The sequence below is a fragment of the Rhinatrema bivittatum genome, chromosome 12, assembly GCF_901001135.1.
Source record: "Rhinatrema bivittatum chromosome 12, aRhiBiv1.1, whole genome shotgun sequence".
In the NCBI taxonomy this organism is placed as follows: domain Eukaryota; kingdom Metazoa; phylum Chordata; class Amphibia; order Gymnophiona; family Rhinatrematidae; genus Rhinatrema; species Rhinatrema bivittatum.
In genome coordinates, this window is record NC_042626.1 from 15,361,269 (window position 1) to 15,387,165 (window position 25,897).

General features: G+C 45.0%; 2 protein-coding genes across 6 annotated transcripts in view; both read left to right on the forward strand.

The window, feature by feature from the left end:
- Positions 1 to 25,897, forward strand: part of LOC115073708 (protein phosphatase 1 regulatory subunit 12B-like) — a 127,590-nt gene that overhangs the window by 89,180 nt on the left and 12,513 nt on the right. The window contains exon 21 of one of the 3 annotated variants that reach the window (XM_029572352.1): positions 24,179 to 24,342. The exons of the other annotated variants lie outside the window; for them this stretch is intronic. The gene's annotated coding sequence lies outside the window, so the exon portion shown is untranslated. The remainder of the gene's footprint in view (positions 1 to 24,178; positions 24,343 to 25,897) is intronic. 3 annotated transcript variants of the gene reach the window in all.
- LOC115073711 (protein phosphatase 1 regulatory subunit 12B-like) overlaps positions 1 to 25,897 on the forward strand; it is a 75,906-nt gene that overhangs the window by 18,540 nt on the left and 31,469 nt on the right. The window lies entirely within an intron of this gene.

The following is a 25,897-nucleotide window of genomic DNA, read 5'->3' on the forward strand; positions in this document are numbered from 1 at the left end:
TGGCATTAAAGCTGGCGAGCTCAGTGCATGTGTAGCAATTGATTTTATACGAATATAATATCACGCGCGCGTGTTTTTATTAAGTAGTGCTGAGCTCCATTGCCTTATTGGTCCTGGGGGAAACTAGAACCTTGGTAGGTTCTGATACTTTTTACTGGCCTATCAAAAAACACTGTAGTACATGACCTTTAAAGACACTGGGGGGGCTGCCTGCGCCCCCCCCCCCCCCCCAATACACTTCTTTGGTCTTAATCTGAAGAAGGAAACCTGTGTGGTCTCGAAAGCTACAGTTTCTTTCATGTTTTATTAAGAAAACACATGAGGACTGTGGCTGCTGCACAGGAGACACGGGTTGGTTTGTTTATTGCTGGACATTTTGATGTTCTGCCGCTTCCCATAAGGTGGATTTCAGCCAGAATAAAGATGCACTCCTGTAAGCAGTGTAAACAGTACTGGGATTTGCTGGGGATGCCGCGGGGCAGTGTTTACAGTCCTTGAGAAAGGAAATCTTGGCTGCCCAAGAACACGCATGCACTGGTTTCTGGTGGGAATCGTCTGAGCCTTTCAGCTCGAGGGTCTGGGCTTAGAAGTAGGAGGAAAATCCTCCCAGTAGCTGTAAATGGAGATTTGTGCTATCGTAACTTTTTTGCAAGACGTTATGGTGCGGTCTTCGTAACTTGAGCTGCTTGTACATAAGATTTGTTAACACGGGGTTATTTTTGTGTCAGCTATTTGGCAGTAGTCGTTAAAATGAATACATCTTTTTGGAATTGGAATATGCAATGGAATAAAGGCATCGTGCTGGTTCTTAATGCTGCCTGCTATTAAGTATCAGCCCTGGATTGGAGCTAATGGACAATGGTCAGTACAGGAAGTAGCTGTCAGGAAACCTCATGCCACCCACTTGTTCATAGGAATTGAAGTGCAAGGAAGGTAAGCTCCTGGAAGCCATGCCTTATGCGTCCCTCGTTGCTGGCACGGCAAGGACAATGGCGTGTAAGAATAGGACATAACAAGGACTGTAATGTTACAGGGGAAAATTGCGCGTGTCACATTCCTTGCCTTACTGAACATTACAAATGGCAAGGTTTTGTTTTCTTTTTCTTTTTTTTTTAAGTTAGTTTGTAAACCTTGGGATCAGCAACTCCCTTGCCACTGCCTGGCTGCAGGTGCCAGGATGTGTCCCAAGATGCACCACTCGTTGACGTCACAGTGCTGTGTTCTCCGCACCAGTCATGGGGAAGCATTGCCATTTTGTAGGGTCTTTACAGTTGGTTTAGTCATCTTGTTGTGGCAGTTGCTACATCATCATGTCCTCCATGGGGTCAGGTGGAAGAGCATTAATCACCCATGTCCACCCCCTCGGCCCATATTGTACAAAAGGCCAATAGACCATCCTTGGCTTTTGCCGGTCACCTTGCACTTAAATCCCAGGCAAAAGGAGGCCGAGAGCAGTACTACAATCTTCTTAATCTGAAGAGAAACTGGAGTGCTAGTGATCGTATGCAAACATTTTTTTTTTCTTATCACATCATTTCATGGTGAGTGTGGCAGAAACCATCAGTGTAGTGACAGTGTCCACTTACGATCGCGATAGTGGTTTCTCAGTGCCAAAATCTATGGACAGTACCAGCACAGGCAATGTCATTTTTATCCCAAAGCTTTTACGATGGGAAACATGAGGAACTGCTCCAGAAATGCTGTTGCTACACAGATTTTAGGAAATGAAAAAGTGAACAAGAGAGAGCAGATTCCAGGCAAACCAACAACAAGGTGCTATTCTCTTAAGAGTTTAAATGCTCAGCATTGTTTGCCCTTTAAGTGAAATTGGGAAAGCCGCATGATGCAGTAAGTTGGAAATTTCCTGATAAACCATGGGACTTCAGCAGTGACTGGGACCCTGATCTGAGTGAGTTAAAAGGTAGAAAGCTCAGCGTATTAAGGAAGTAAATGAAAAAACAAACACATTCAAACCCCATGCAATAAGTCCACTGTCCAGATTCTGGAAACGGAGCAGACGGGGTTTCTTGAAGTTTTCTGCAGCTGGAAGGTTTCGCTGGGACCTAAAGTGAACTGAAATAACATTGACTTTGTTAAGAGGGGATGGGGGGGGCTGCGTGGAGTGGTTCCCTCGGGGATGAATCGGAGTCATGGCTTTTTATGGCCATGTTTTCCAACAGGGCCTGGCTGAGCTGCAGATACTAATTTGGGTTTTTTTTTCCCAGCTCATTCACAGGCAAAACTGTGGAAGACCTGAGGAAGCAGGGCCTTGTTTGGCTTTCTAGTTGTAATGCCCTTGTTGGGTTGTAGTGCAGCGTGGCTCTCAGTCTAGTGCGTGCAGACTTGGTGGGATCCAGGAGTCTTTGACATGGTTGGGTTCTGAGAGACAGAGAAGTCATTCAACAGAGAAAATGCTAAGTACAAAGCAGAACGTACAGCAAGTACAAGAGTTCAATAGATTAAAGTAGCTGGAGTGGTGAAAGGCTTATGGAAAGTGCGTTTGAGGTTATTTACTTGTAGATAGCTGACCAATTTGTTGGTTTTAAAACTGCTGTTCCTCTTAGTTTCTGATATACTTGCATTTCTACCGAATGGGAAATGTTTCTTCCTTTGGTACTTTATTTTTGGTTTTTAATAACCTACTAGAAAGGTTTTCAAAAAAGGAGCTCCAGTTAATGTAGTGGGCTGTGAGAAAATGCCAGGCTGGCTGTCGACATCCCCGACTCCCTCCTAGCCCAGTCCATCAGCTGGGAGCCACCTGTCTTCTAACAGCAGCGCCAGCGCCTCCTGCTTTGATAGGATTGTGCGCAGCTGTTGCATTCCACCGTTCCCCCTTCCCGCACGCGCATCCCCAGAGAGGTGAGTGGTGCCCGCTTTTCCTCTGGGGGTTGCGGGAGCTGCTGATGGTTAAGTTCCTGGTCCACGGTTACTCTGTCTCTGTCTCGAGACTTATTTCAACGCTTCCCACAAAAAGTACTCGAAGCTCGATGTTTGTTTTTGCAGTTGTGTGCCGCGTTATCCATGGACCTAAGGAGCTCACGATCAAAATGTTCATGAAGGCAAAGGCAAAAAAAAACCCCCTCCCCCATATATAATCACTAAAACAAACTTAAAACTATCTGTTTCAGCAAAACAAAATAACCACAGATTAAAAAGACATCATAAATGATAAAATACAGTAAATTACAAAACAACAACCCATACAAACCGTCCCCCCAAACTGCAAACCATAGCAATGTTCTGTTCTTAGATATGAGCCCTTTTGCTTCCCAAAGGGACATCCCCATTGGTTTGCCCTTTGGTGGCGACCTTCGATTTGCTGTCTGCCCGCCACGATGTCAGCAGGAGGTGCTGGGGCCGCAGTGCTCTCTAGGGCTTTACTAAATGGAAGCTCTGCCCGCTGAGCCGGTATTTAAAACCAACGGTACAAGCCAACACATGGGGGGGGCGGGGGGGGAACGGAGAGGGCTTGAAGCTCTTCCTCTTTATTCTTGTCGTTATGAGATCTAAGTAAATCGAGTTGCTCTTCTTGATTACTCGTCTATGCAGGCATTGTGCCATTGCATGACGTGACATGAGTATTTAATTCATTACTGAACTGTGAGCTCATCGATGAGCTGTTACAGCTACTGTATAACATCTGTAGGCCATTTTGCATGCTGCATATCGGTGGTTTAAATAAATAAATATTCAGAGCATGGTCGTAAGAAAGGATAACATGTCCTCTCTCTCCAGTTTTCTTACCTCCCCCTAAAGAGCAAACAGCAGAGCCAAGAAACCAGGTAGTAGACAATTGAGGCATCTAAGTGGTACTATTGATGCTTTAAAGTTACAGGGTTGTTCTGTAACCCCACAATTTGTTTTCCTAGCTTTTCAGACTCCACCTATTGAAGAGAAAAAAAGATCATTACTATCCTAGGGTTCCCTAGGAGATCATGTAATCAGCCTTGTTAGCTTTGTGTATTTTTCATCTCCTCCCTTCCCACCCCAACTCAGCTTTTCTTAACGGAGATGCATATGTTTTTGTCCTCCCCTTCCTCTTCCCTCCCTAGGGGCAGCTCTGGGTTCCCTCATTGGCCCAAGAGCTGCAGGAGCCTCCTCCGAGGGGCACTGTCAGCAGTGCTTCTTCCCTGGTCGGGGTGGCCACAGTGGCTGCAGCCACCTTGTTCTTCCCTCCCTAGGCCTGATACGCATACCCTTCATGGCGCACCCATGCCCACCTGGCCCCCCATTGGGCAGGGGATCTGAACCCGGCAGCCAGAGCCAATAGAGTCTCTCGTCTGCATCACTGCAAAAATTAGCATGCTTGTTTTCCTTTTCACCGGGGACGTCAAGGATTTAGTCTTTTTGGAAACCAAATTGCGCATGCTCGCATCAGATCGGCGCTCAGGGACACAGGCAGGAAATCATGGGAAAGCTTGCAGTTTGCCGCTTTGCTTTCCATCAACAGAGGGTTCTGGTTTCCAGTGCTTCCTAGCCATCTCTTTTCACGAGCACAAAACAATTCTAGAGAAGATTCTGTACAGAGCTCTCTTTTGGCCTGGCGCGTCTTCTCCTTGTGGCTTCCAGCTACGGTTGTGCAGTTACCCGTGGAGGTTTTTTATCTCATTTTTCATTCGCTCCACACTCTGGTTGAGAGGTAGAAAGTGTGGTTTCCTCTGGAACCACCCAGAGATGTGCTCCTGAGTCAGCCAGCGGGTCCCCCTCCCTACGAACAGTAAATAGTGCCTTCGCAGAGTCCCTGGCCGGCCTGAGGAGTGAGAGCCAGGTTCAGGAAGCCGTTGCCTTTGATCTGAATCTAGGGACGAGTGTTGATCCAGGACCTGGAACCGAGCACACTGTTTGCTTTTGGGAAGAAATTTTGTCACACTCTGCTGCATAGTTGACTGAAGATGCAGAGAACTTATTTTTTCCCCGTTTCATCACCTAAAGATGGCTATTAGTCTGTTAGGTCAGGGGACCGAATGGACTCCAGTCATCTTGTAACCTCATCAGCACGTTACTCTGCAACCTAAATACAGACGCAGATGAAAGTATCAGGAGGGTGCTATTCTTTTTGGTACATATTCAGCACTTTTTAGGCAGTATTTCTGAGACAGGTTATTGAGAAAAGCCACACTTGTGAATTAAGTTTCTTTAAAATTGAGTTCACTGTAATGTTTCCAAGTCTGGATATCATTGTTGGTTGTTTTTTTTTTTAAAGTAAAGGAAGCCGAAAAGTCAGGCAAACCTTGGAGAGTAAAGTTCAGCTTCTGTCCTCGTGCTCTGTAAATCTACAAATGTTCCAGCACGTAGAAAGAACCCCCCCCCCCCCCCCCCGCGTTCTCATAGAAACAGAGAATATGATGGCGGATAAGGAAAGGCCCGTGCGCTCTGCCCAATTTCATTCCTGGGGCAATGCCAAAAAGGCCAGTTCATCTCTGCTTTCCTCTTCTACACCTTCACAAGTAAGAATTCTTTTTTTTTTCTCCCTTCCCATCTTAATTTGGGAGGCTGCTGCATGCCACTTCAGCACCGATGCAGGATGTGACGGGAAGGGGGGTGCTGCTATCTAGGAGATTGCCACCCATTTCTCCAAAATGTAAAATCAGCTATGCGGTTAGATTGCCAGTATGAGGCTCAGAAGAAGGCCTGAAAGGCCAGGAAAGGCTCGAAGCTCCTGTGACCTAGGATTTATTTATTTATTTATTTAAGAAAAGGGGGTAGGGGAACAGGATTTACAACTTGGTAGCTTCTCATAAGAAAGGGCTGACATTTCTGCTTCAGTGCCTTGAGTGGCTAGTTTCCATTCTTCGCCCAATCATTGTATTTTACTGTAGTTTAAAGAAGGATATTTAAGTAATCCTATTTACATGTCTGTGACAAACCCTTAGTAGAAAAAGGTACTTTGAAGGCTATGGTATCCTTTGAGTGATGTAAAGAATTTGTATACTGAGATGGACCTCTTGGGGCTTGGAGGGTCCTCCTTGATGATTCTGTAGCACTGCAGAGGGGTTGGATTGTGTCCATAACTCGCTTGATAGTATCTTAATTCAGGCACGATATGGGAACCAAACAAAAAAGAGAGACCCTTGTCATGCAGTCTCATTATCCTTATTAATTAGCTTCTCAGATGGTAATTGTACAGCTTGAATTCTCCTCCTATCCCTTCTTGCCCTTTCTTAAATATCGTGCTAATAAAAGAGCACATTTATTACTCTCTGAGTAATGCTGAGCTTTTCCATTAGTAAATTAATTGCTGCTGGGTGACTGCAAATGGTATTACATTTGTATTTCAGATTCTGAAGTTGCAGCAGTTGTTACCTTTCCCATTGACTTGTTGGTTCTCTGTACCTTTGATTTGTTTCCAAGTTTTGCAGTTCCAGTTTTATTAGCTTATTTCTTTCCAAGTATTTGTAATCAATTCACTAAAAGTTACTTTAAAAAATGTGCCGTTTACTAACGGGCAAAGCCTCATATGAATCGTTCAGTGAAAAATATTCCACAGTTGTCCTGATTACTTGATCTACCAAACCCAGAAGCCTAGAATTGCAGCCCCAAATTGGAATGGGAATAGTTGCACCCTCCCAGCTTAAAGTTAACTTCTAGTATCATCCGTCTGAACTACGGAAGGCACAAACGTTTTCAGTGTCCCAAAAATGGTCTACTTGAATACATCTTTGATGAGAAAAATGGTTAATCTCTATCTGTAGATGTAAGCTGCTGTGGGTTTAAAAGCCCATCCTGCTCTCATGGTGATTGGAGGTCTGGTTTACTAAGGCTTCTCTCCCATTGTGAGTCTTGGGTTGGTGAATCAAGCCTGTAGTTTGTTTGCATTTAGATTCCTATCTAATGCCAGATCTGGTGGTTGATTGAAGTCCCTTCCTATAATAATATTGCCTGAAGAGGAAATATGTTTTTTTTTTTGCACACAGAGCCACAACACCTGTATCTCACTTCACTTCAGTATATAATGTTTGACAAATATCTTTAAGGTTTGATCATTTTTAAAACAAAAGAACCACTCCATTTTTCTTAGCCACTGCTGGCAAAAAGGCACATTCCTTGACCAATATCCCTTTCAACGTTAGGGGATTCCTTTTATGAGGTAAGCATGTCTTGTAATACTCTATTGGGGTTCTCTTTGTTAAAAAAGCTCTTTTTAGTGGCCGATTTGTCCCATTTACTTTCAGAGATACCATTGCATCATTTCCACATCGGTTTCTAGTTCCTGATTTCCATGCACCCACATTTAAATCTAATTCTGCCTCCGATAACATTAGAAGTTAAGTCCTTTTATTGTTAGTATTGACATGTCTGATCATTTCAGCAGGACTTGGGTTTTTGGGTTGTTTTTTTTTAACTCGCTACCAGACACAGTTTTGCATCTTTTAATTTGCACTTCAAATCCTTTCTCCTTCCCATTCACACTACCATTGTAATGCAATCTGATAGACTTGTATGCTCAGGCAATGTCGTATTTTTGCTTTATTCAGATTTAGCTCTCACCTTGTCATTGGCAGCTCAAGGTACGTTGCATTCAGGTACTGTGGGTGTTTCCCTGTCCCCTAAAGGGACCTGAGGCAGTGGAGGGTGACGTGATTTGCCCAAGGTCACGAGGAGAAGCAGCAGTAGGACCTGAACCCTGGCTTCCCTGGTTCTCAGCCTGCTGCTCCTTCCACTCCTCTGGAAAGCTAGTCAAGGCACAGATTACGTTACTCACTTTTATATAACTACTTGTTTTTGTTTAGTGACTTTTATTAAAGTGCATCCCAGATAATTGAAACCCAAGTCTACACAACGTTGTTTTAGTATTGGCAACCAGACTACACCAAACCTTCTCTCAGAACAAACTATAAACCGTGGAATTACTCAAGAACAAACATTCGACCCCCCCCCCCCCATGAGACACATTCAGAAGACCTGTAAGAGGGATCTGGTTGGAGATGGGGGGTGGAGGGGGGATGCAGTTTCCAAAAATACAACCTTCAATGAGCGATTTTGTTTCAAGGCCTAATGCGAGAGTGGTGCACCCTAACAAAAGCCTCTGGGTTGTGAGTTGTAGCTTTTATTAAGTTGAAACCCAATTCAGCCTGACAAGGGAAGTTTTATACTTGAGGAGCTGAACAGTAATTAAGTGCAGCTGTCGTAGGAGGAGGAATGAAGGAAGGGATAAGAGCCAGTATGAGCTCCGCACTTTACAGCGTTGGGAGAGGGATGGACACAGCATGGGATGACGACGCAGGGCAGAAGGCTTTATTGGGGGGGTACGATGATGCTAAGTTTAAATAATTACTAGTTGTGTTGATGATTTGTACCAGGCAAAGAGCGGCAATGCTTTGAGCAGCTGCCACGGATTTTAGCCTCAGGGGTAGCACCAGCGGGCGAGTGCTCTGCAGCAGGTCACAGCCCCGGCCTCTTGCCTCCCAGAGTTGCTCTTGCATTGTATCCCTGCTGCACCCTGACCTCTGAGAGCCGATTTTGCCTCAAGATAATGACATGCCAGCAAAGCTCTGGCGTATTTATTGTTTATTTAGCTCGCACCTTTTCATTGGTAGGGTATTTCTCTGACCCAGATGGGCTATAGTCTGTCTGTACCTGAAGCAATGGAGGGTGAAGTGACTTGTCTAAGGTCACTAGGAGCAGTAGTGGGACCTGAACCCTGGCTCCACTGGTTCTCAGCCTCCCACTCCTTGCACCAGTACAGTTATGCTAACCAGAAAAACTCAAAGCACTTGGCTGAGAAAAATGGTGGTAAGGAGATGGGGCATTTTGATATCGTGTCTAGAGGATCATGTAACGATTTTAGCATTGGGAGTGTACAGGTGTGTGTGATTGCAACCACAATGTGTAAGCCGAAACAAAAGAAAATATGTATTCTTCATGGTGGCAGGGCCCTACAATAGTCAGCCTCTGGAACTTGTTAAAGATATTGTTGGGGAAAGGTTTCAGGAACAAACTGTGCTGTGTGTAATAGATGCATTTTGTAGCATGCAGTTTATCCAATCTTGTAATTGTTATCCTCTAAGAATATTATTGCATTTAAGGAATGTGTGAACAGCTTAATCGGGAGTGCCTGGCATGTTCAGATGGACACCTGGTTTCAAACTGTGTTTCTATGTTACATCTTGAGTTTCGTTTGGGCGGCATAAGACTAAATGGAAAAGGATATTTTACTCAAAAGTGTGCAGTCTGCCAAAAACAAATATTTCTCTGACCTGAACTGCTGTTTTAAATCTTTGACTTGCAACATGTGTTGGATGTTTACCTGAATGCTCGGTCAGCGAGCAACTAAACCCCCCACTCTCCACAAGGCCAGCCAGAAATATCCAAGATTATTTGGAGGAGCACCGAGCCAAATGGAGATAACGCAGTAGACTCTGTTCTCAGAGGCTGTTTTCTCTTATGAGAAATGTAAATATTAGATTTTCCCATCGCTACAAGGTCATGGAGCAGCCTCTGAAGGGAAGGGAATTTGGGTCCAGTTGAGTAGATGGGCTGTGTTAGCAGGGAAGTTGTTGGTACTGTCAGGCAGAACCTGACAGGAGGAGGTCTGCATTGGTGTGCTCTAGGAAAGGTGTTATGCCTCGTCTCCAGGAAGGGGGAAAGACTTGCTTTACCCATGAGGAGCCCCTGCTGGCCAACGGGTAATACTTGAAGGGCTCAATGGAGGCCTTAAAAATGCATAATGGTGACATCGGGATGACCAGTGAGAAACCAGCCTCGTGCGTCAGCTTCCCTGGTTAGTAGTGCCATTCACAGAGCAGCCAGAATGCAAACAGTGCAGTCTGAAAATCAGAAAAGTACGGAGAAATGGGGGGAGGGGAAGTGGCAGTACCGTGTTTAAACAGCAGTTAGAAACCCTTTGTGGCAGGGTGGGGACCAGCTCCAGTCCCAGAAGGCCGCAGGTGGGTCCGCTTTTCAGGATAGCCTCCATGCCTGTTTCCCTGCCTTCATCACTGGACTTGTTTGCAGCCCTCTGGGAATGGACTGTGCGTATCCCCCCTGCTTTACAAGATGAATTCCTCAAAATATAGAATCATAGAGACAAAATAGAAAGGAGAACCTGGAATGAGACCAAGAGAAAGAGAAGGAAAGTCAAAAAAGAGGTACATTTGGAACTGGAATTTCCCTCATGGTTCTCCTTTAATAGAGCTGCTGGTTTCCCTTTTTATGTTTGTTTGGTTTGTTTGTCTGTCTCACATTCCTGAACAGAGCCACATGGTTTCTTCTCCTCTCCTGCACGGACTCATTCCTGCCCAGCCCACCTGAGGATGAGCACGCTGCATCCTGTGCGCATCCTCCTCAGACCTGCCCGCCAGTCCTCTGGTTTTAATGCTAGCCATAAGCAAAAAGCACGAGATATATATTAGAAAGCCAGCATATGAAATACATCTTAAACATATTCATGATGAAATATTCTGTAAACCAGACCAACCAGGGTGCTGAGAGCCACTGCACATCCCCCAATTTTTGAGGGTGGCTTCACTTGCAGCTACTCAAGCACTTCTGTGCATCCCTTTCCTTCCATAGGTTTCCCAAGGCAGCCCCTTCAGCATTAGTAATCGTTGGCATTTCTAACCCGTGCTCCCTCCCTCTTCCACGGTTTTCAGATCAGCTGTTTGAACCGTGTGATGCTCCTTACATCTACAGAGCACTGCATGGTTCAAGCCACTGATTGTTGTAGCATGAGAGGGGAGAGGTGAGAGGTACTGGCGACAATAGGAGTGGGTTAGAAGTGCTGCGATCAGGCTTGGGCTACGGAGGTGGGGGGGGGGGGGGAAGATAAGAGAGAGGCCTCAAGAGGCAGGAGGAACAGTGTCCACCGGATGGTATGTTTCAGTACTAGGACGCAAATGATGAGGGTCAAACTGGGGGCCGTACCTCAAGGAGTCGTTAGCTGGATGGGAAAATCTAGGGGAACTAGAAGGGCAGTGGGCAAAACTAAAAGGAGATGAGATAAGGGCAATTCATCTTTTTGTTAGGAATGTAAATAAAGGGAAGAGCAATACGGTAAAACAGGAGGACCAGACCCTTTTTTAAGATATGGTAGTGATAGAAGTGCGAAAGTGGCATTGTGAGACTCAAAGGTGAAGGGGAGGAATATATAGAGACTGATAAGGAAAAAGCAATATTGCTTAACAAACATTTCTGTTCGGTGGTCACTGAGGAAGCGCCTGGAGCAGGGCCACATAAAACAAACACAAATAAGATTGGAAGTGAGGTAAACCTCAATCGATTTTCAGAACAATGTGTTCATGGGGAGCTAATTAAAGTTAAAGTAGATAAGGCGATGAAGCCGGATGGGACACATTTGAGGGTGCGAAGGGAACTTAGAGATGTCCTGCCAGCTCCGTGCTGACCTTTTCAATGCCTCTTTAGAGTCTGGAGTACTTCCAGAGGACTGGAAAAGGGCGGATGTGGTTCCTGTTCATAAAAGTGGAAGTAAGGAGGAGGCTGGGAACTGCGGGCCAGTTTATTCCGACCTCTGTGATGAGCAAACTAACGGAATTGCTGCTAAAACAGATAATGCAATGAATTGCACGATCTGAGGCGGCATGGTTTTACCAGAGGGAGATCTTGTCAGACAAATCTGATTTCTTTCATTGAGTGACCAGAGAGATAAGAACATAAGAAAATGCCATACTGGGTCAGACCAAGGGTCCATCAAGCCCAGCATCCTGTTTCCAACAGTGGCCAATCCAGGCCATAAGAACCTGGCAAGTACCCAAAAACTAAGTCTATTCTATGTAACCATTGCTAATGGCAGTGGCTATTCTCTAAGTGAACTTAATAGCAGGTAATGGACTTCTCCTCCAAGAACTTATCCAATCCTTTTTTAAACACAGCTATACTAACTGCACGAACCACATTCTCTGGCAACAAATTCCAGAGTTTAATTGTGCGTTGAGTAAAAAAGAACTTTCTCCGATTAGTTTTAAATGTGCCCCATGCTAACTTCATGGAGTGTCCCCTAGTCTTTCTACTATCCGAAAGAGTAAATAACCGATTCACATCTACCTGTTCTAGACCTCTCATGATTTTAAACACCTCTATCATATCCCCCCTCAGTCGTCTCTTCTCCAAGCTGAAAAGTCCTAACCTCTTTAGTCTTTCCTCATAGGGGAGTTGTTCCATTCCCCTTATCATTTTGGTAGCCCTTCTCTGTACCTTCTCCATCGCAATTATATCTTTTTTGAGATGCGGCGACCAGAATTGTACACAGTATTCAAGGTGCGGTCTCACCATGGAGCGATACAGAGGCATTATGACATTTTTCCGTTTTATTCATCATTCCTTTTCTAATAATTCCCAACATTCTGTTTGCTTTTTTGACTGCCGCAGCACACTGAACCGACGATTTCAATGTGTCATCCACTATGACACCTAGATCTCTTTCTTGGGTTGTAGCACCTAATATGGAACCCAACATCGTGTAATTATAGCATGGGTTATTTTTCCCTATATGCATCACCTTGCACTTATCCACATTAAATTTCATCTGCCATTTGGATGCCCAATTTTCCAGTATCACAAGGTCTTCCTGCAATTTATCACAATCTGCTTGTGATTTAACTACTCTGAACAATTTTGTGTCATCTGCAAATTTGATTATCTCACTCGTCGTATTTCTTTCCAGATCATTTATAAATATATTGAACAGTAAGGGTCCCAATACAGATCCCTGAGGCACTCCACTGTCCACTCCCTTCCACTGAGAAAATTGCCCATTTAATCCTACTCTCTGTTTCCTGTCTTTTAGCCAGTTTGCAATCCACGAAAGGACATCGCCACCTATCCCATGACTTTTACTTTTCCTAGAAGCCTCTCATGAGGAACTTTGTCAAACGCCTTCTGAAAATCCAAGTATACTATATCTACCGGTTCACCTTTATCCACATGTTTATTAACTCCTTCAAAAAAGTGAAGCAGATTTGTGAGGCAAGACTTGCCCTGGGTAAAGCCATGCTGACTTTGTTCCATTAAACCATGTCTTTGTATATGTTCTGTGATTTTGATGTTTAGAACACTTTCCACTATTTTTCCTGGCACTGAAGTCAGGCTAACCGGTCTGTAGTTTCCTGGAGAAAGGGAGAGCACTAGAAATAGTGTACTTGGATTTCAGCAAGGCCTTTGACATGGACCCACACAGAAGACTTATAAATAAATTGTTCGCCCTTGGTATGGATCCTAGAGCGATTGACTGGGTTAGAAACTGGGTGAGTGGGAGGGGACAAAAGGGTGGTGGTAAATGGAGGGGGGGGGGGTGTTACTAGCGGTGCGCCTCACGGATTCAGTCCTTGGACCAATTCTTTTCTATATTCTTGTGAGTAACATAATGGAAGGGTTGTTTGGGAAAGAACATAAAAACATGCCATACTGGGTCAGACCAAGGGTCCATCAAGCCAATCCAGGCCATAAGAACCTGGCAAGTACCCAAAAACTAAGTCTATCCCATGCTACTGATGCAATTAATAGCAGTGGCTATTCCCTAAGTAAACTTGATTAATAGCCGTTAATGGACTTCTCCTCCAAGAACTTATCCAAACCTTTTTTAAATCCAGCTACACGAACTGCACTAACCACATCCTCTGGCAACAAATTCCAGAGCTTTATTGTGTGTGAGTTATAAATGTGCCACATGCTAACTTCATGGAATGCCCCCTAGTCTTTCTATTATCTGAAAGACTAAATAACCGCTTCACATCTACCCGTTCTCGACCGCTCATGATCTTAAACACCTCTATCATATCCCCCCTCAGCCGTCTCTTCTCCAAGCTGAACAGCCCTAACCTCTTTAGTCTTTCCTCATAGGGGAGCTGTTCTATCCCCTTTATCATTTTGGTCGCCCTTCTCTGTACCTTCTCCATCTCAACTATATCTTTTTTGAGATGCGGTGACCAGAATTGTACACAGTATTCAAGGTGCGGTCTCACCATGGAGTGATACAGAGGCTTTATGACATTATGAGGTTTGTCTTTTTGCCAATGATACCAAAATCTGTAACAGTGGACTTCCAAGAAGGACTGGAAAACATAAGGAGGGATCTAGTGAAGCTCAAGGAATGGTCTAAGGTCTGGCAGCTAAGATTTAATGTTAAAAATTGCAGACTGATGCATTTAGGATGCAGAAACCCAAGGGAAAGGTGCGGTATTGGAGGTGAAATTCTTCTAAGCACAAAAGACAGTGGGATCTGGGGGTGATTATATCTGATGGTGGTCAAACAGGTGAGTAAAGCAACGGTAAAAGATAGAAAGATACTTGGCTGTATAGAAAGAGAAATGGTCAGCAGAAAAGGGAGGTGAGGCTCTAAAACATGGGGCCATGGGATGAGGGTGAGAAGAGGTAGATCCCGGAGTAATCTTAGGAAAGATTTCTTCACAGAGAGGGTGGTGGATGCACAGAACGGCCTCCCATTGGAAGTGGTGGAGATGAAAACAGTATCTGAATTCAAGAAAGCCTGGGATAAATACAGGGGATCTCCAGCATTGCTCTCTGCTTCAGCGGCAGGGGAAGAGGGGCACTGGATTCAGACAGCAACCAATGAGGGCCTCGACTTTTATGTTCTGGGGAACTGATAAGCATGGGGGTAACCTGCACAGAGCTGCAGTTACTGCCCTTAGCAGAAGGCATGGGGGTAACCTGCACAGAGCTGCAGTTACTGCCCTTAGCAGAAGGCATGGGGGGTAATCTGCACAGAGCAGCAGTTACCTCCCTTAACAGAAGGCATGGGGGTAACCTGCACAGAGCAGCAGTTACCTCCCTTAACAGAAGGCATGGGGGTAACCTGCACAGAGGAGCAGTTACCTCCCTTAACAGAAGGCATGGGAGTAACCTGCACAGAGCAGCAGTTACCTCCCTTAACAGAAGGCATGGGAGTAACCTGCACAGAGCAGCAGTTACCTCCCTTAACAGAAGGCATGGGAGTAACCTGCACAGAGCAGCAGTTACCTCCCTTAACAGAAGGCATGGGGGTAACCTGCACAGAGCTGCAGTTACTGCCCTTAGCAGAAGGCATGGGGGTAACCTGCACAGAGCAGCAGTTACCTCCCTTAACAGAAGGCATGGGGGTAACCTGCACAGAGCAGCAGTTACCTCCCTTAACAGAAGGCATGGGGGTAACCTGCACAGAGGAGCAGTTACCTCCCTTAACAGAAGGCATGGGAGTAACCTGCACAGAGCAGCAGTTACCTCCCTTAACAGAAGGCATGGGGGTAACCTGCACAGAGCTGCAGTTACTGCCCTTAGCAGAAGGCATGGGGGTAACCTGCACAGAGCTGCAGTTACTGCCCTTAGCAGAAGGCATGGGGGTAACCTGCACAGAGCCGCAGTTACTGCCCTTAACAGAAGGCATGGGGGTAACCTGCACAGAGCAGCAGTTACTGCCCTTAACAGAAGGCATGGGGGTAACCTGCACAGAGGAGCAGTTACCTCCCTTAACAGAAGGCATGGGAGTTACCTGCACAGAGCGGCAGTTACTGCCCTTAACAGAAGGCATGGGAGTTACCTGCACAGAGCAGCAGTTACTGCCCTTAACAGAAGGCATGGGGGTAACCTGCACAGAGCCGCAGTTACTGCCCTTAACAGAAGGCATGGGGGTAACCTGCACAGAGCAGCAGTTACTGCCCTTAACAGAAGGCATGGGGGTAACCTGCACAGAGCCGCAGTTACTGCCCTTAGCAGAAGGCATGGGGGTAACCTGCACAGAGCCGCAGTTACTGCCCTTAACAGAAGGCATGGGGGTTAACCTGCACAGAGCCGCAGTTACTGCCCTTAACAGAAGGCATGGGGGTAACCTGCACAGAGCCGCAGTTACTGCCCTTAGCAGAAGGCATGGGGGGTAACCTGCACAGAGCAGCAGTTACTGCCCTTAACAGAAGGCATGGGGGTAACCTGCACAGAGCCGCAGTTACTGCCCTTAACAGAAGGCATGGGGGTAACCTGCACAGAGCCGCAGTTACTGCCCTTAGCAGAAGGCATGGGGGTAACCTGCACAGAGCAGCAGTTACCTCCCTTAACAGAAGGCATGGGGGTAACCTGCACAGAGCAGCAGTTACCTCCCTTAACAGAAGGCATGGGGGTAACCTGCACAGAGCAGCAGTTACTGCCCTTAACAGAAGGCATGGGGGTAACCTGCACAGAGCAGCAGTTACCTCCCTTAACAGAAGGCATGGGGGTAACCTGCACAGAGCAGCAGTTACCTCCCTTAACAGAAGGCATGGGGGTAACCTGCACAGAGCAGCAGTTACTGCCCTTAACAGAAGGCATGGGGGTAACCTGCACAGAGCAGCAGTTACCTCCCTTAACAGAAGGCATGGGAGTAACCTGCACAGAGCAGCAGTTACCTCCCTTAACAGAAGGCATGGGGGTAACCTGCACAGAGGAGCAGTTACTGCCCTTAACAGAAGGCATGGGGGTAACCTGCACAGAGCCGCAGTTACTGCCCTTAGCAGAAGGCATGGGGGTAACCTGCACAGAGCAGCAGTTACCTCCCTTAACAGAAGGCATGGGAGTAACCTGCACAGAGCAGCAGTTACCTCCCTTAACAGAAGGCATGGGGGTAACCTGCACAGAGGAGCAGTTACTGCCCTTAACAGAAGGCATGGGGGTAACCTGCACAGAGCAGCAGTTACTGCCCTTAACAGAAGGCATGGGGGTAACCTGCACAGAGGAGCAGTTACTGCCCTTAACAGAAGGCATGGGAGTAACCTGCACAGAGCAGCAGTTACCGCCCTTAACAGAAGGCATGGGAGTAACCTGCACAGAGCCGCAGTTACTGCCCTTAGCAGAAGGCATGGGGGGTAACCTGCACAGAGCAGCAGTTACCTCCCTTAACAGAAGGCATGGGGGTAACCTGCACAGAGGAGCAGTTACTGCCCTTAACAGAAGGCATAGGAGTTACCTGCACAGAGCAGCAGTTACCGCCCTTAACAGAAGGCATGGGAGTAACCTGCACAGAGCCGCAGTTACTGCCCTTAGCAGAAGGCATGGGGGGTAATCTGCACAGAGCAGCAGTTACCTCCCTTAGCAGAAGGCATGGGGGGTAATCTGCACAGAGCAGCAGTTACCTCCCTTAACAGAAGGCATGGGAGTAACCTGCACAGAGCAGCAGTTACCGCCCTTAACAGAAGGCATGGGGGTAACCTGCACAGAGCGGCAGTTACTGCCCTTAACAGAAGGCATGGGGGTAACCTGCACAGAGTGGCAGTTACTACCCTTAACAGAAGGCATGGGGGTAACCTGCACAGAGCAGCAGTTACTGCCCTTAACAGAAGGCATGGGAGTTACCTGCACAGAGCGGCAGTTACTGCCCTTAACAGAAGGCATGGGAGTAACCTGCACAGAGCAGCAGTTACTGCCCTTAACAGAAGGCATGGGGGTAACCTGCACAGAGCAGCAGTTACTGCCCTTAACAGAAGGCATGGGAGTAACCTGCACAGAGCAGCAGTTACTGCCCTTACCAGAAGGCATGGGGGTAACCTGCACAGAGCAGCAGTTACTGCCCTTACCAGAAGGCATGGCGTTATTACTCTTAACCAATAAGCCTTGCTGCTTTTGATACAACTGCAACATCGCGCTCTGCTTTGAAGGTTGGGGGGAGGGGGGGTGGAAGGAAGAGGAATTTGGATTCAGGGACAACCAACACGAGCCATGACTCTTACAGTCTGGGGTACTGATGTGCAGACATTAAGGAAAAAACACAGGACTGCTTCTACGGCCAAGAGCAAGAGCAAAATATGTCAAGCAGCACTGACCAATGCATGGGGGTAGATACTACCATGGGAAGCTTGCTGGGCAAACTGGATGGGCTGTTGGTCCTGTTCTGCCATCATTTCTGTGTTTCTCTAAGGAAGTGATGAGAATTATAATGCTAAATTAAGTGGACGGTTGGGCAGACTGGGTGGGCCATACAAGTTTCTAAAGGTCTGGGATTGGATACAGGGATTAGACAGAGAGTAAAGACTTGGGTCAGTGGCAACTTTGTGATTGGCTGGTGAGGCATCATGCAAATGTGTTAGGCTGAGAGAGAGGGGTTGAAAGATGGTATGAAGGAGCTGGAAGGTTTGGGAGGAGCTGAGTGGGGGTGAAATGGGATTAGGGAAGAGTGGGAAAAGGTTTGGGGAGACAGGGTGAATGACAAAGGAGATGTGGCTGATGAGGAAAGAAGTAATTAAGTAAAGCCTGGGGAGGACATGAGTACAAAGGGTGTAAATGGAGTAAAAGAAAAACAGAGAATAGGAAGCTGGGGAAGGGGAGTGACTAGAGAATGGGAGAGTTGGAGGTAGTGAGATTGGGAAATGGAAAGCTGGTAGATAAGTGAAAAGAAGGAAGCTGAGGACTGAAGAGTGCAGGGAAGGTTGTAGTTGGGGTGAAATCTAGCTATGAGTGAGGAGAGAGGCAGAGAAGTGGATTAAAAAGGCCTGAAAGGGAAAGAGGTCAGATGGAGAGAAGGAAGTGGGAGGAGAAGAAATGGATAATGAAAATAAGACCCTGGAAAAGGAGTTAGGAGAAGCCTGATAAGAGGTATAGGAAGAAATGCATTTGTTTCTTCTTCCAGTATTGATTTGCATACATAGTTGGGATTGTCAGGGGTTATATTTCAGTTTTTGTGTGCATATTTCTCTTTCTATTTTGTAGTTACTTATTCTGTATTTGGGGGGGGCCTGTCTGTATTCTGCATGTATGACCGAAGTAAGGTGTTCTATGTGGTTTCTATGAGGAGATCTCTAGAAGTCTGCCATGTTCTGACTTCTTCAGAACAAAGGTGTCCATATGCTTTATTTTAATGTAGAAAAGGATAAGGTGGGGTAAGAGAGGACTGCAAGAGTTATAGAGGGGGAGGAGCACACAGAAGGGCAGGTAAAAGGATTAATTGGAGGTGTTGAGAGGTTCATATGGGCGTTGGGGGTGAAAGAAAGGGTGAGGAAGTGAGAGAGGGAAAAGATCATGCTTTTAGGGGAGGAAGATCAGGGAGTGGTGGCAAGGATTATGCAAATAGGAAAGTGTACCTTGAAATAAAAAAAAAAAAGGTTGAGAAGCACATTATTAGGGGGTCAGATTTGTATCCCAGGGAAGGTTCTGGAGCAGAACTGCCAGCACTTAAATGGGACATTCCAGGTATTATTACATTTATCTAATAAAGGGTTCAAGACATGCCCATTGTGATAGAAGATACAAAAAAAATCCCCTTTGCTCACAACTGGATTTAGTAGCGATCAGAATCTTTTCGTGCTGTTTTGACAAGGTTTTCCCATAAGTGTTGCCCCAGTGAACCCATGGACAGATGGGTACTGCTGTGTGCTGTGAATGCTTTGTTTGTATCGTTCGTTTCAGGCTGCACGCGTTCCTCAAATGTAAGCCAGAAAAAAGATGTGCCCACGGCAATCAGACAAACTTTAGCTCCCTTGATCTGGCTTTTAAAAAATTGTATAATAGCATCTAGAAACTGGGAAAGTAAATAAAGCCACCATTGCTTACTAAGGGAAGGCTACAGATAAAAGTAATGGTTCAAAATATTGTATTTATAGCCTGTTACATCCATTGTTTTGCATGGAAAACTAGATATACAGTATATGCATTCATAAATTAAAAAAAAAAAAAAAAAGTGAAACCAAATTTACACAAAACAAACCTGATAGAACAAGACATGACAAAAGTGAGTGCTGTGGAATCAACATTCCTCTTACTGAGGTTACCATACCTATTGTCTAACATTATACCAGCTAAAGACAATCACATTACAACCAAAAATGCTTCTGGTAATACAGTGATGGGTTTGCCTTTAACAGAAACAAAACTAACCCTGTAAACCGAGACAGAAGTAGGTTTTTATTTTTAATTATTACAGCATAAATAAAGGGTTATTTGACAGATTGTTTTGTTCCAATGCAGCCTCTTAATAAGGTGAAACATTTCACGATGCCTACTTCCCTCCTTTGGTAAAGAAATTTGCATACGGTTACGATGAACAACAAATGGCAGCTTTGAAAATGCGCAGTGAGATTGCACCATGCTCTGCCCTCCCTAAGATTACAGCTGAGCTGAACTGGCCTGTTTCCCTGTGACAACCTAAGGTCAGGATCGAGCAAACGGGGAATCCTAAGTGCTGGGGTCCTTGGGGCGAATGAAATGCGTGAGCCGGAGGTGAATTTATTATTGATTCATTCCTGTATCCCACAAAATCGAATGCAATTCAACGCGGGGATGAATGAAATTGGAAGAACAGTTCACAAGTTATTTGAGGGAGGCGGGGCTGTCGGATAAGATGATTTTATGAGATCGATTTCCCCTTTAGGACCCTATGCAAAGCCTGTTTGCTCCTACTCGGGTGAAAATCTTTAGCTTTCCACTTTTGTGCTCCTTAGAAATTCTCAAAGTAACCTTCAGTACTTTTGAGACCCTAGGCCTTGTTGCCATTTCTCTGCACACTACTCTTGTCCACTGCTTTGTGCTACGTAGAGAGATGGGGCAGGGAATCAGTTTAATATATCACTAGACAATGAAACTGAATAGTAATTTATAAAACCGTGTGGAGCAATAATAGTAACCGTCTGGATTTATGTAGTGGCAGCCATCCAGCTGGGACCCAGTATAACTGAAAAACAAGAAGGGAGAGGTAGGGAAAATGTCCAAGGCAATTACACAGTGAACACAATAGACCAGGTTTAGAGGAAGGCAGGTTCCCCCCTACTCCAAAGGGCTCTGCCATCTAGGTGAAGAGTGGATACAGCTGAAAAGTTTAAAGGGGGAGGCAGTTGATGGTTGCAGCGTGGAGTTCACAGAAGTAGTCATAAGGTTAGGGTTGTATTAGACGACTACCAACTGTTCATGTCATATGGGTCGCCTCCTGGGTGCTTTTGAATGGCTGTGGCTCAATAGCTATGGGCAACCCTTCACACCCCTATGTGGAGCTCTTGTATGGCTACAGAATTTAAAAAAAAAAAAAAGTCACAACAGGGAACTGGAATAGAAAGCGTGTCCTGAAGTTGTAGGAAATGCGGTGGTCTGAGATGCCTGAAAGAAGTAGGAAAAATGAATGCTAATACAGTAGCCGCTTGTGTTGGTGTGCAGATTGGTGACAGATAATTTATGTCCAGAGAGAGGATTTTGTCCTGAATGGTGACTTGATCCAAAGTTGGATTGTAATCTTCTATGTTGTAGGTATTCCATATACTTCACTCATTCATCCCCGTTATTTATTTGCAAGCATTTGATTGTCTGCTTTTTTTTTCCCCAAAAAGGCCTCAGGATAGTCTAAGCTTTCTTCCAAAATCAAATTTAATGAAAGATGTGTTCTTTAGTGTCTAAATCAAATGAAGAAGAATAATATTTGCATAACTAAGTTTAGTGTTTGTTATTGTAGGATTTGGAAGGACCATTGTAATAAAAACTGTTAAATACTCAAGGGTTTTGGAAGATCCTTGGGGATCTTGACTGTAGTTGTTGCTTTGCTTCTGTAACCTGTCTTACAGTGCAGCCAGCCGCTACATTTTGGTGCACATCAGTGGAGTTTGTCACACTGTTATATCATTTTTTAACCCTAAGGCTAGAAAAGACTTGTGGCCGTTGGGTTCAACTAGACCTACTGAAATGTCGTCGTCGTGAATATGCAAAAATGAATGATATTGTGAAAATTCACTGTCTAGACTTTTAAGCCGAACCACACAACTTTTCCTCCCATGCCACACGAAAGTCGCATGTAGAGTTATTCTTTCTTACTTTTTGTTTCTTTTTTCACTGGAAAAAACCTAAGTAAGCCAGATTCTGACATCGCTGGTGAATAAACTCCTGATTTGTGGCTGCATGTCAAACAGATGTATTTTTGATGGAGAGACCAGTAGACTGGACAGTGTGATCTGCATCCTAACCTTCTGATCAAGATGTTTCCATCTATCCCAGACTCTCTTTTCCTGTGCATTCAAATGCATGTGACATCTTAGAGTCATTCAAAGTCTGCTCATCCATTTTAATAACAAATGACATTTTTGTTTCTTTTTCCAGTAAGGTGGAGGGAATAATCCTTAGGGCTATTTTCCTAAATCTAACATAAATCGAACCTTTAGAACAAAAGAAAGCATTAAAAAGAAATAATTCTCAAACATTAGTAGGGAAGTATGCTGTGGAGTTTCTTAAACATGATTTTTCTGGTCGTATGTCGTGCTGTTAGTCTCGTGTGTCAACATACAGCTGATTTTACGTCGGAGATTACTAATGGTTAAGGGCCTCTCAGGCCTTCAGTGATCAGTCAAATTGTTTAATATTTTCTGCTTAGCTCAAAGAAACCAAAGATGCAGAGGACAGGTTGTACTTTTTTCCTATGAAAACCTGCAAACTACCTGCCTTCACGTAGACTGTTGATTTGTGGCTATCCACTTTTGTCGTCTTAGAGTCTATACTTAGCATGGAAGCTGGCAGATTCTGAGTGCCTGCCATTTGTTCCAATCCATTCTTCAGTCAGAAATCCTGACTTCTCACACTACATGGCAAACTATTCCCATTCCTTCAGACAGAATCTTAACTTGTTTCACAATTATAGCACTACAGAAGCATAATTGTCCCTACTTCCAGCATAAAGACTAACTTGCATGCTTCTGGACGATAAAGAGAAGCATTTATTTTCCTTGGTATTACTTTTAGGTTCAGGGGAGTAAAGTAATATACCTAGGGCCGGTGCTTCCATTAGGCGAACTAGGCGGTCGCTTAGAGCACCAAGCCCCGGGGGGGGGGGGGGGGTGGCAGTAAACTTGCCAGTGTGTGTGTCTGGCTGCTGGTGCCAGCTGAAGAAAAGAGGGGAGAGGCCTGATAAGGCTGCCAGCAGAGCCCATTTGCTGGTGGCTGAAGGAAAGGGGGAGGGCGCAAGGCTGTGAAGTTCTCCTAATACCCCTTGCGTCAGCCCTGAATATATCCAAGGTCATGCAAAATGTCAGTAGGCAGCGCTCAGACTAGAACCCATCAGTTCCCGGAGCTCTCCTAATTACCATTCCCATGACCTAAACAGAGTTTAATTTGAGAGATGTGCTGAGATTGAAACACCAGAATGGAAGTGTCCGATGAAAGAAGAGTCTGTGGTCCCCTCATTGATTGCTCTACAAGCTAACGAGCACTTTCATACTAACAGAACTAGTTAGTTGTGCTGGAACAGACTGCCTAAGGCTATTGAAATAAATTGGTATAATTCATTTGACAGTACTGCTTGAGTGCCAGAATGGAAATGAATAATTATTCTCAAATGTCCATTTCCTTGAGAGCTAGAGGCTAGCTTGGCTGCAAGTGCGTGGACTAGGCACAAAGGAAATTTACAATGCTTTTATTGGGAAGAGGAAGAAGACTTGGAGTGCTTTTAGAGCGTGTTAATGGTTATAATCACTCTGGGGGGGGGGGAGGGGGGTTGGTTTCATATTTGCGAAACTTAAAAAAAAAACAATAAAGTTCAATTGCGATCTTAAAAACTGCAAATATAATAAGCGTACAGGGAAACTCAATCCCAGGTATGGACCCTTTTCTAAAATTAATCTATCAATCATAATTGGACTCTGGCCTGGCAGAAAAATGTCGTCTTTAACGTCATGGTGGTGTGGACTCATGTTGCCTGTCCTTGCCTGGGGGATAGACAAATATCTACAGTACCTGAATGTAATCTCGCAATGTTTCTCCTCTACTGCAGAGCCATTACTAGGAGAGAGAATCTTGTTTTCATGGGTTTGAGCTGTGACAATTAGCTTTTGCATACAATGAGACTCATGGACACATCTTCTGGATTAACTGAGCACGTGTGACCCAAAATTAATAGAATGCCACTATCGTTCAATAATGTTAATGACTTAAGTGACCAGATGGGCTCTTTAAGGACCTGGACACTATCTGGACAGCGGTCATACCAGTCTTCTGCAGCTATTGCCATCTCTATATTACAGAAACCATTGTATTCAGGGATAGAACTTGAGATAGTTGCCAATGTTTCCATGATGGTAAAAAAAATGATCTCTTATGGACCAAAGGAGTATTTTATTTATTTATTTATGTTACGGGGGGGGGGGGGGGGGTAGGGGGGGTTTGTCTTGCAGTTTCCTCCTGCTTCTTTGGCATTCAAGCTCAATCACAACTGGTCTCTGGCACCAGCAGTCCTTCATTTCACAACTGCCTGAATTTTCCTCTTCCGTTTTGTAACCCTCTTGCCTGTTCTGTCCAACCATTGCAGCGACAGTGCACAGCCAGGTGCCGTAGAGTGCAGCTCCCTCCGTGCCGGGACGCTGCTGCTGCAGCTCCACGTATACAGCCGCATTATGCAGGGACATCAGAAGCCGCCATTCCCACTATATTTAGAATCACTTTTAAACACTGCATCTAAATATAAAACGGGAGGTAAGATTTTCCTTTTTCTTTTTTTTTTCTTTTTTTTTAAAAGATGCAGTATTCAAAATCATAGCCTTTTATGGTAAGTCATGGTGGGCTTTGTTTATTATAATATTATTAACAAAACGTGGCTGGCAGATGCCCTTTTAAGTTATTGTTTACAAGCACTGTTTGGACAAAGAACACACACCCAGTGCTCCCCATAGCTGGTCGTAAATACAAATAAATGTTCCTGTGCCCACGCCAAAGCAGAAATAATGTCATGGATGAAAGCCCTTAAATGTCAGCAGTGCTGTGGCAGTTGCTGCCCTTACCCTGGGCTTAGCATAGATCCATGCTTGAGCCGTCCACTGGGTGAAAATGCCAGAAGTCAGGCAAAATGTGCTCAGAACAGAAGCCTGCATTGTGATTCTTGAAGAGCCCTACTGCACGGACAGTAAGGGGAAAATGTTGCACACGAGTTGCCGTGCTGGTGACTTGAATCATGCAAGTGACTGTAAGAGAAGGGGGTTCGTTCTCAAACTGGAATCCTTTTGATTCAATGGGGGAATCTTCTTAGCTGTGAGAAAAGCCACCAAGTAGAGTATTCCTACCAGATGGAGTTCATACTTATTGATTGATTTTTTGCTTTTTTTTATTCCTCTTTGGCCTGGCAATTTCTTTCTGCTCTTTTGTGTTTCTAGCTCATTTGGAACCAGGACTGGAATCCTGGCACCATGAGCGTTTGTTCACACTGCCCCTATTTTATATTCTGACTCAGTTTACATCTCGTCCAGTCCTGGTCCTTTCAGAATCCTGCAATTATGGACCCAGAATCCAGCCACTAGGTGTCACTCTTAGACAATAACATTGGCTCCTCCTCCCAGGACCTGTGAATGCGGCCTCTACAGCATCCCCAGCCTTGGCTGACCCAGGGATCAAACCAGGGGCCTCCCTTGACGATGCATACAACTTTCCACCTGAGCCACTGGATAGGCCTTTGCATTATTCTTTCACATAAAATGTACTCTTCCATCCCAGAGGGTAAATACTTTTTCATATGTTACATTGAATTGCCTGCTAGCAGTTGAGAATCAAATGCTTACTGTGTTCCTCCTTATAGTGGTCCTGTTTTTGTGATGCATTCTTGTGCTAGGAGCTAGAGACATTTTTGGATGCAGATTCCCATTCTGCTATTAGTCTTTCTGTATGACCTTGGTCAAGCCAGTACGCCCTCCTGGTGTTTCATTTATGACCCCAGTTCTGCTGTTGACTCTGTGATCCTTGGCAAGTCATTCTACATCCGTGGGCTTCGGTTTACCCAGCTGCAGTGTATCAACATTTATATATTAATAAGATTTCAGACTTTGGATATAAAAAATGTTCCATAAATTATTGTCAAATGTTTCTTTTCAATGCTGAGTTGTGTCCAAGATTCCTGGAGAACACAACACGATTACATATCTCTGCAGCATTGGATCTCAGGAATACAGGGATAACGTTTGTTGCTCGTTCATCAAGCATCCCTCTGGTATCCTATGTTGTATTTTCCTTAAAATGAGATGACGTTGGCAGGTCAAGTGGT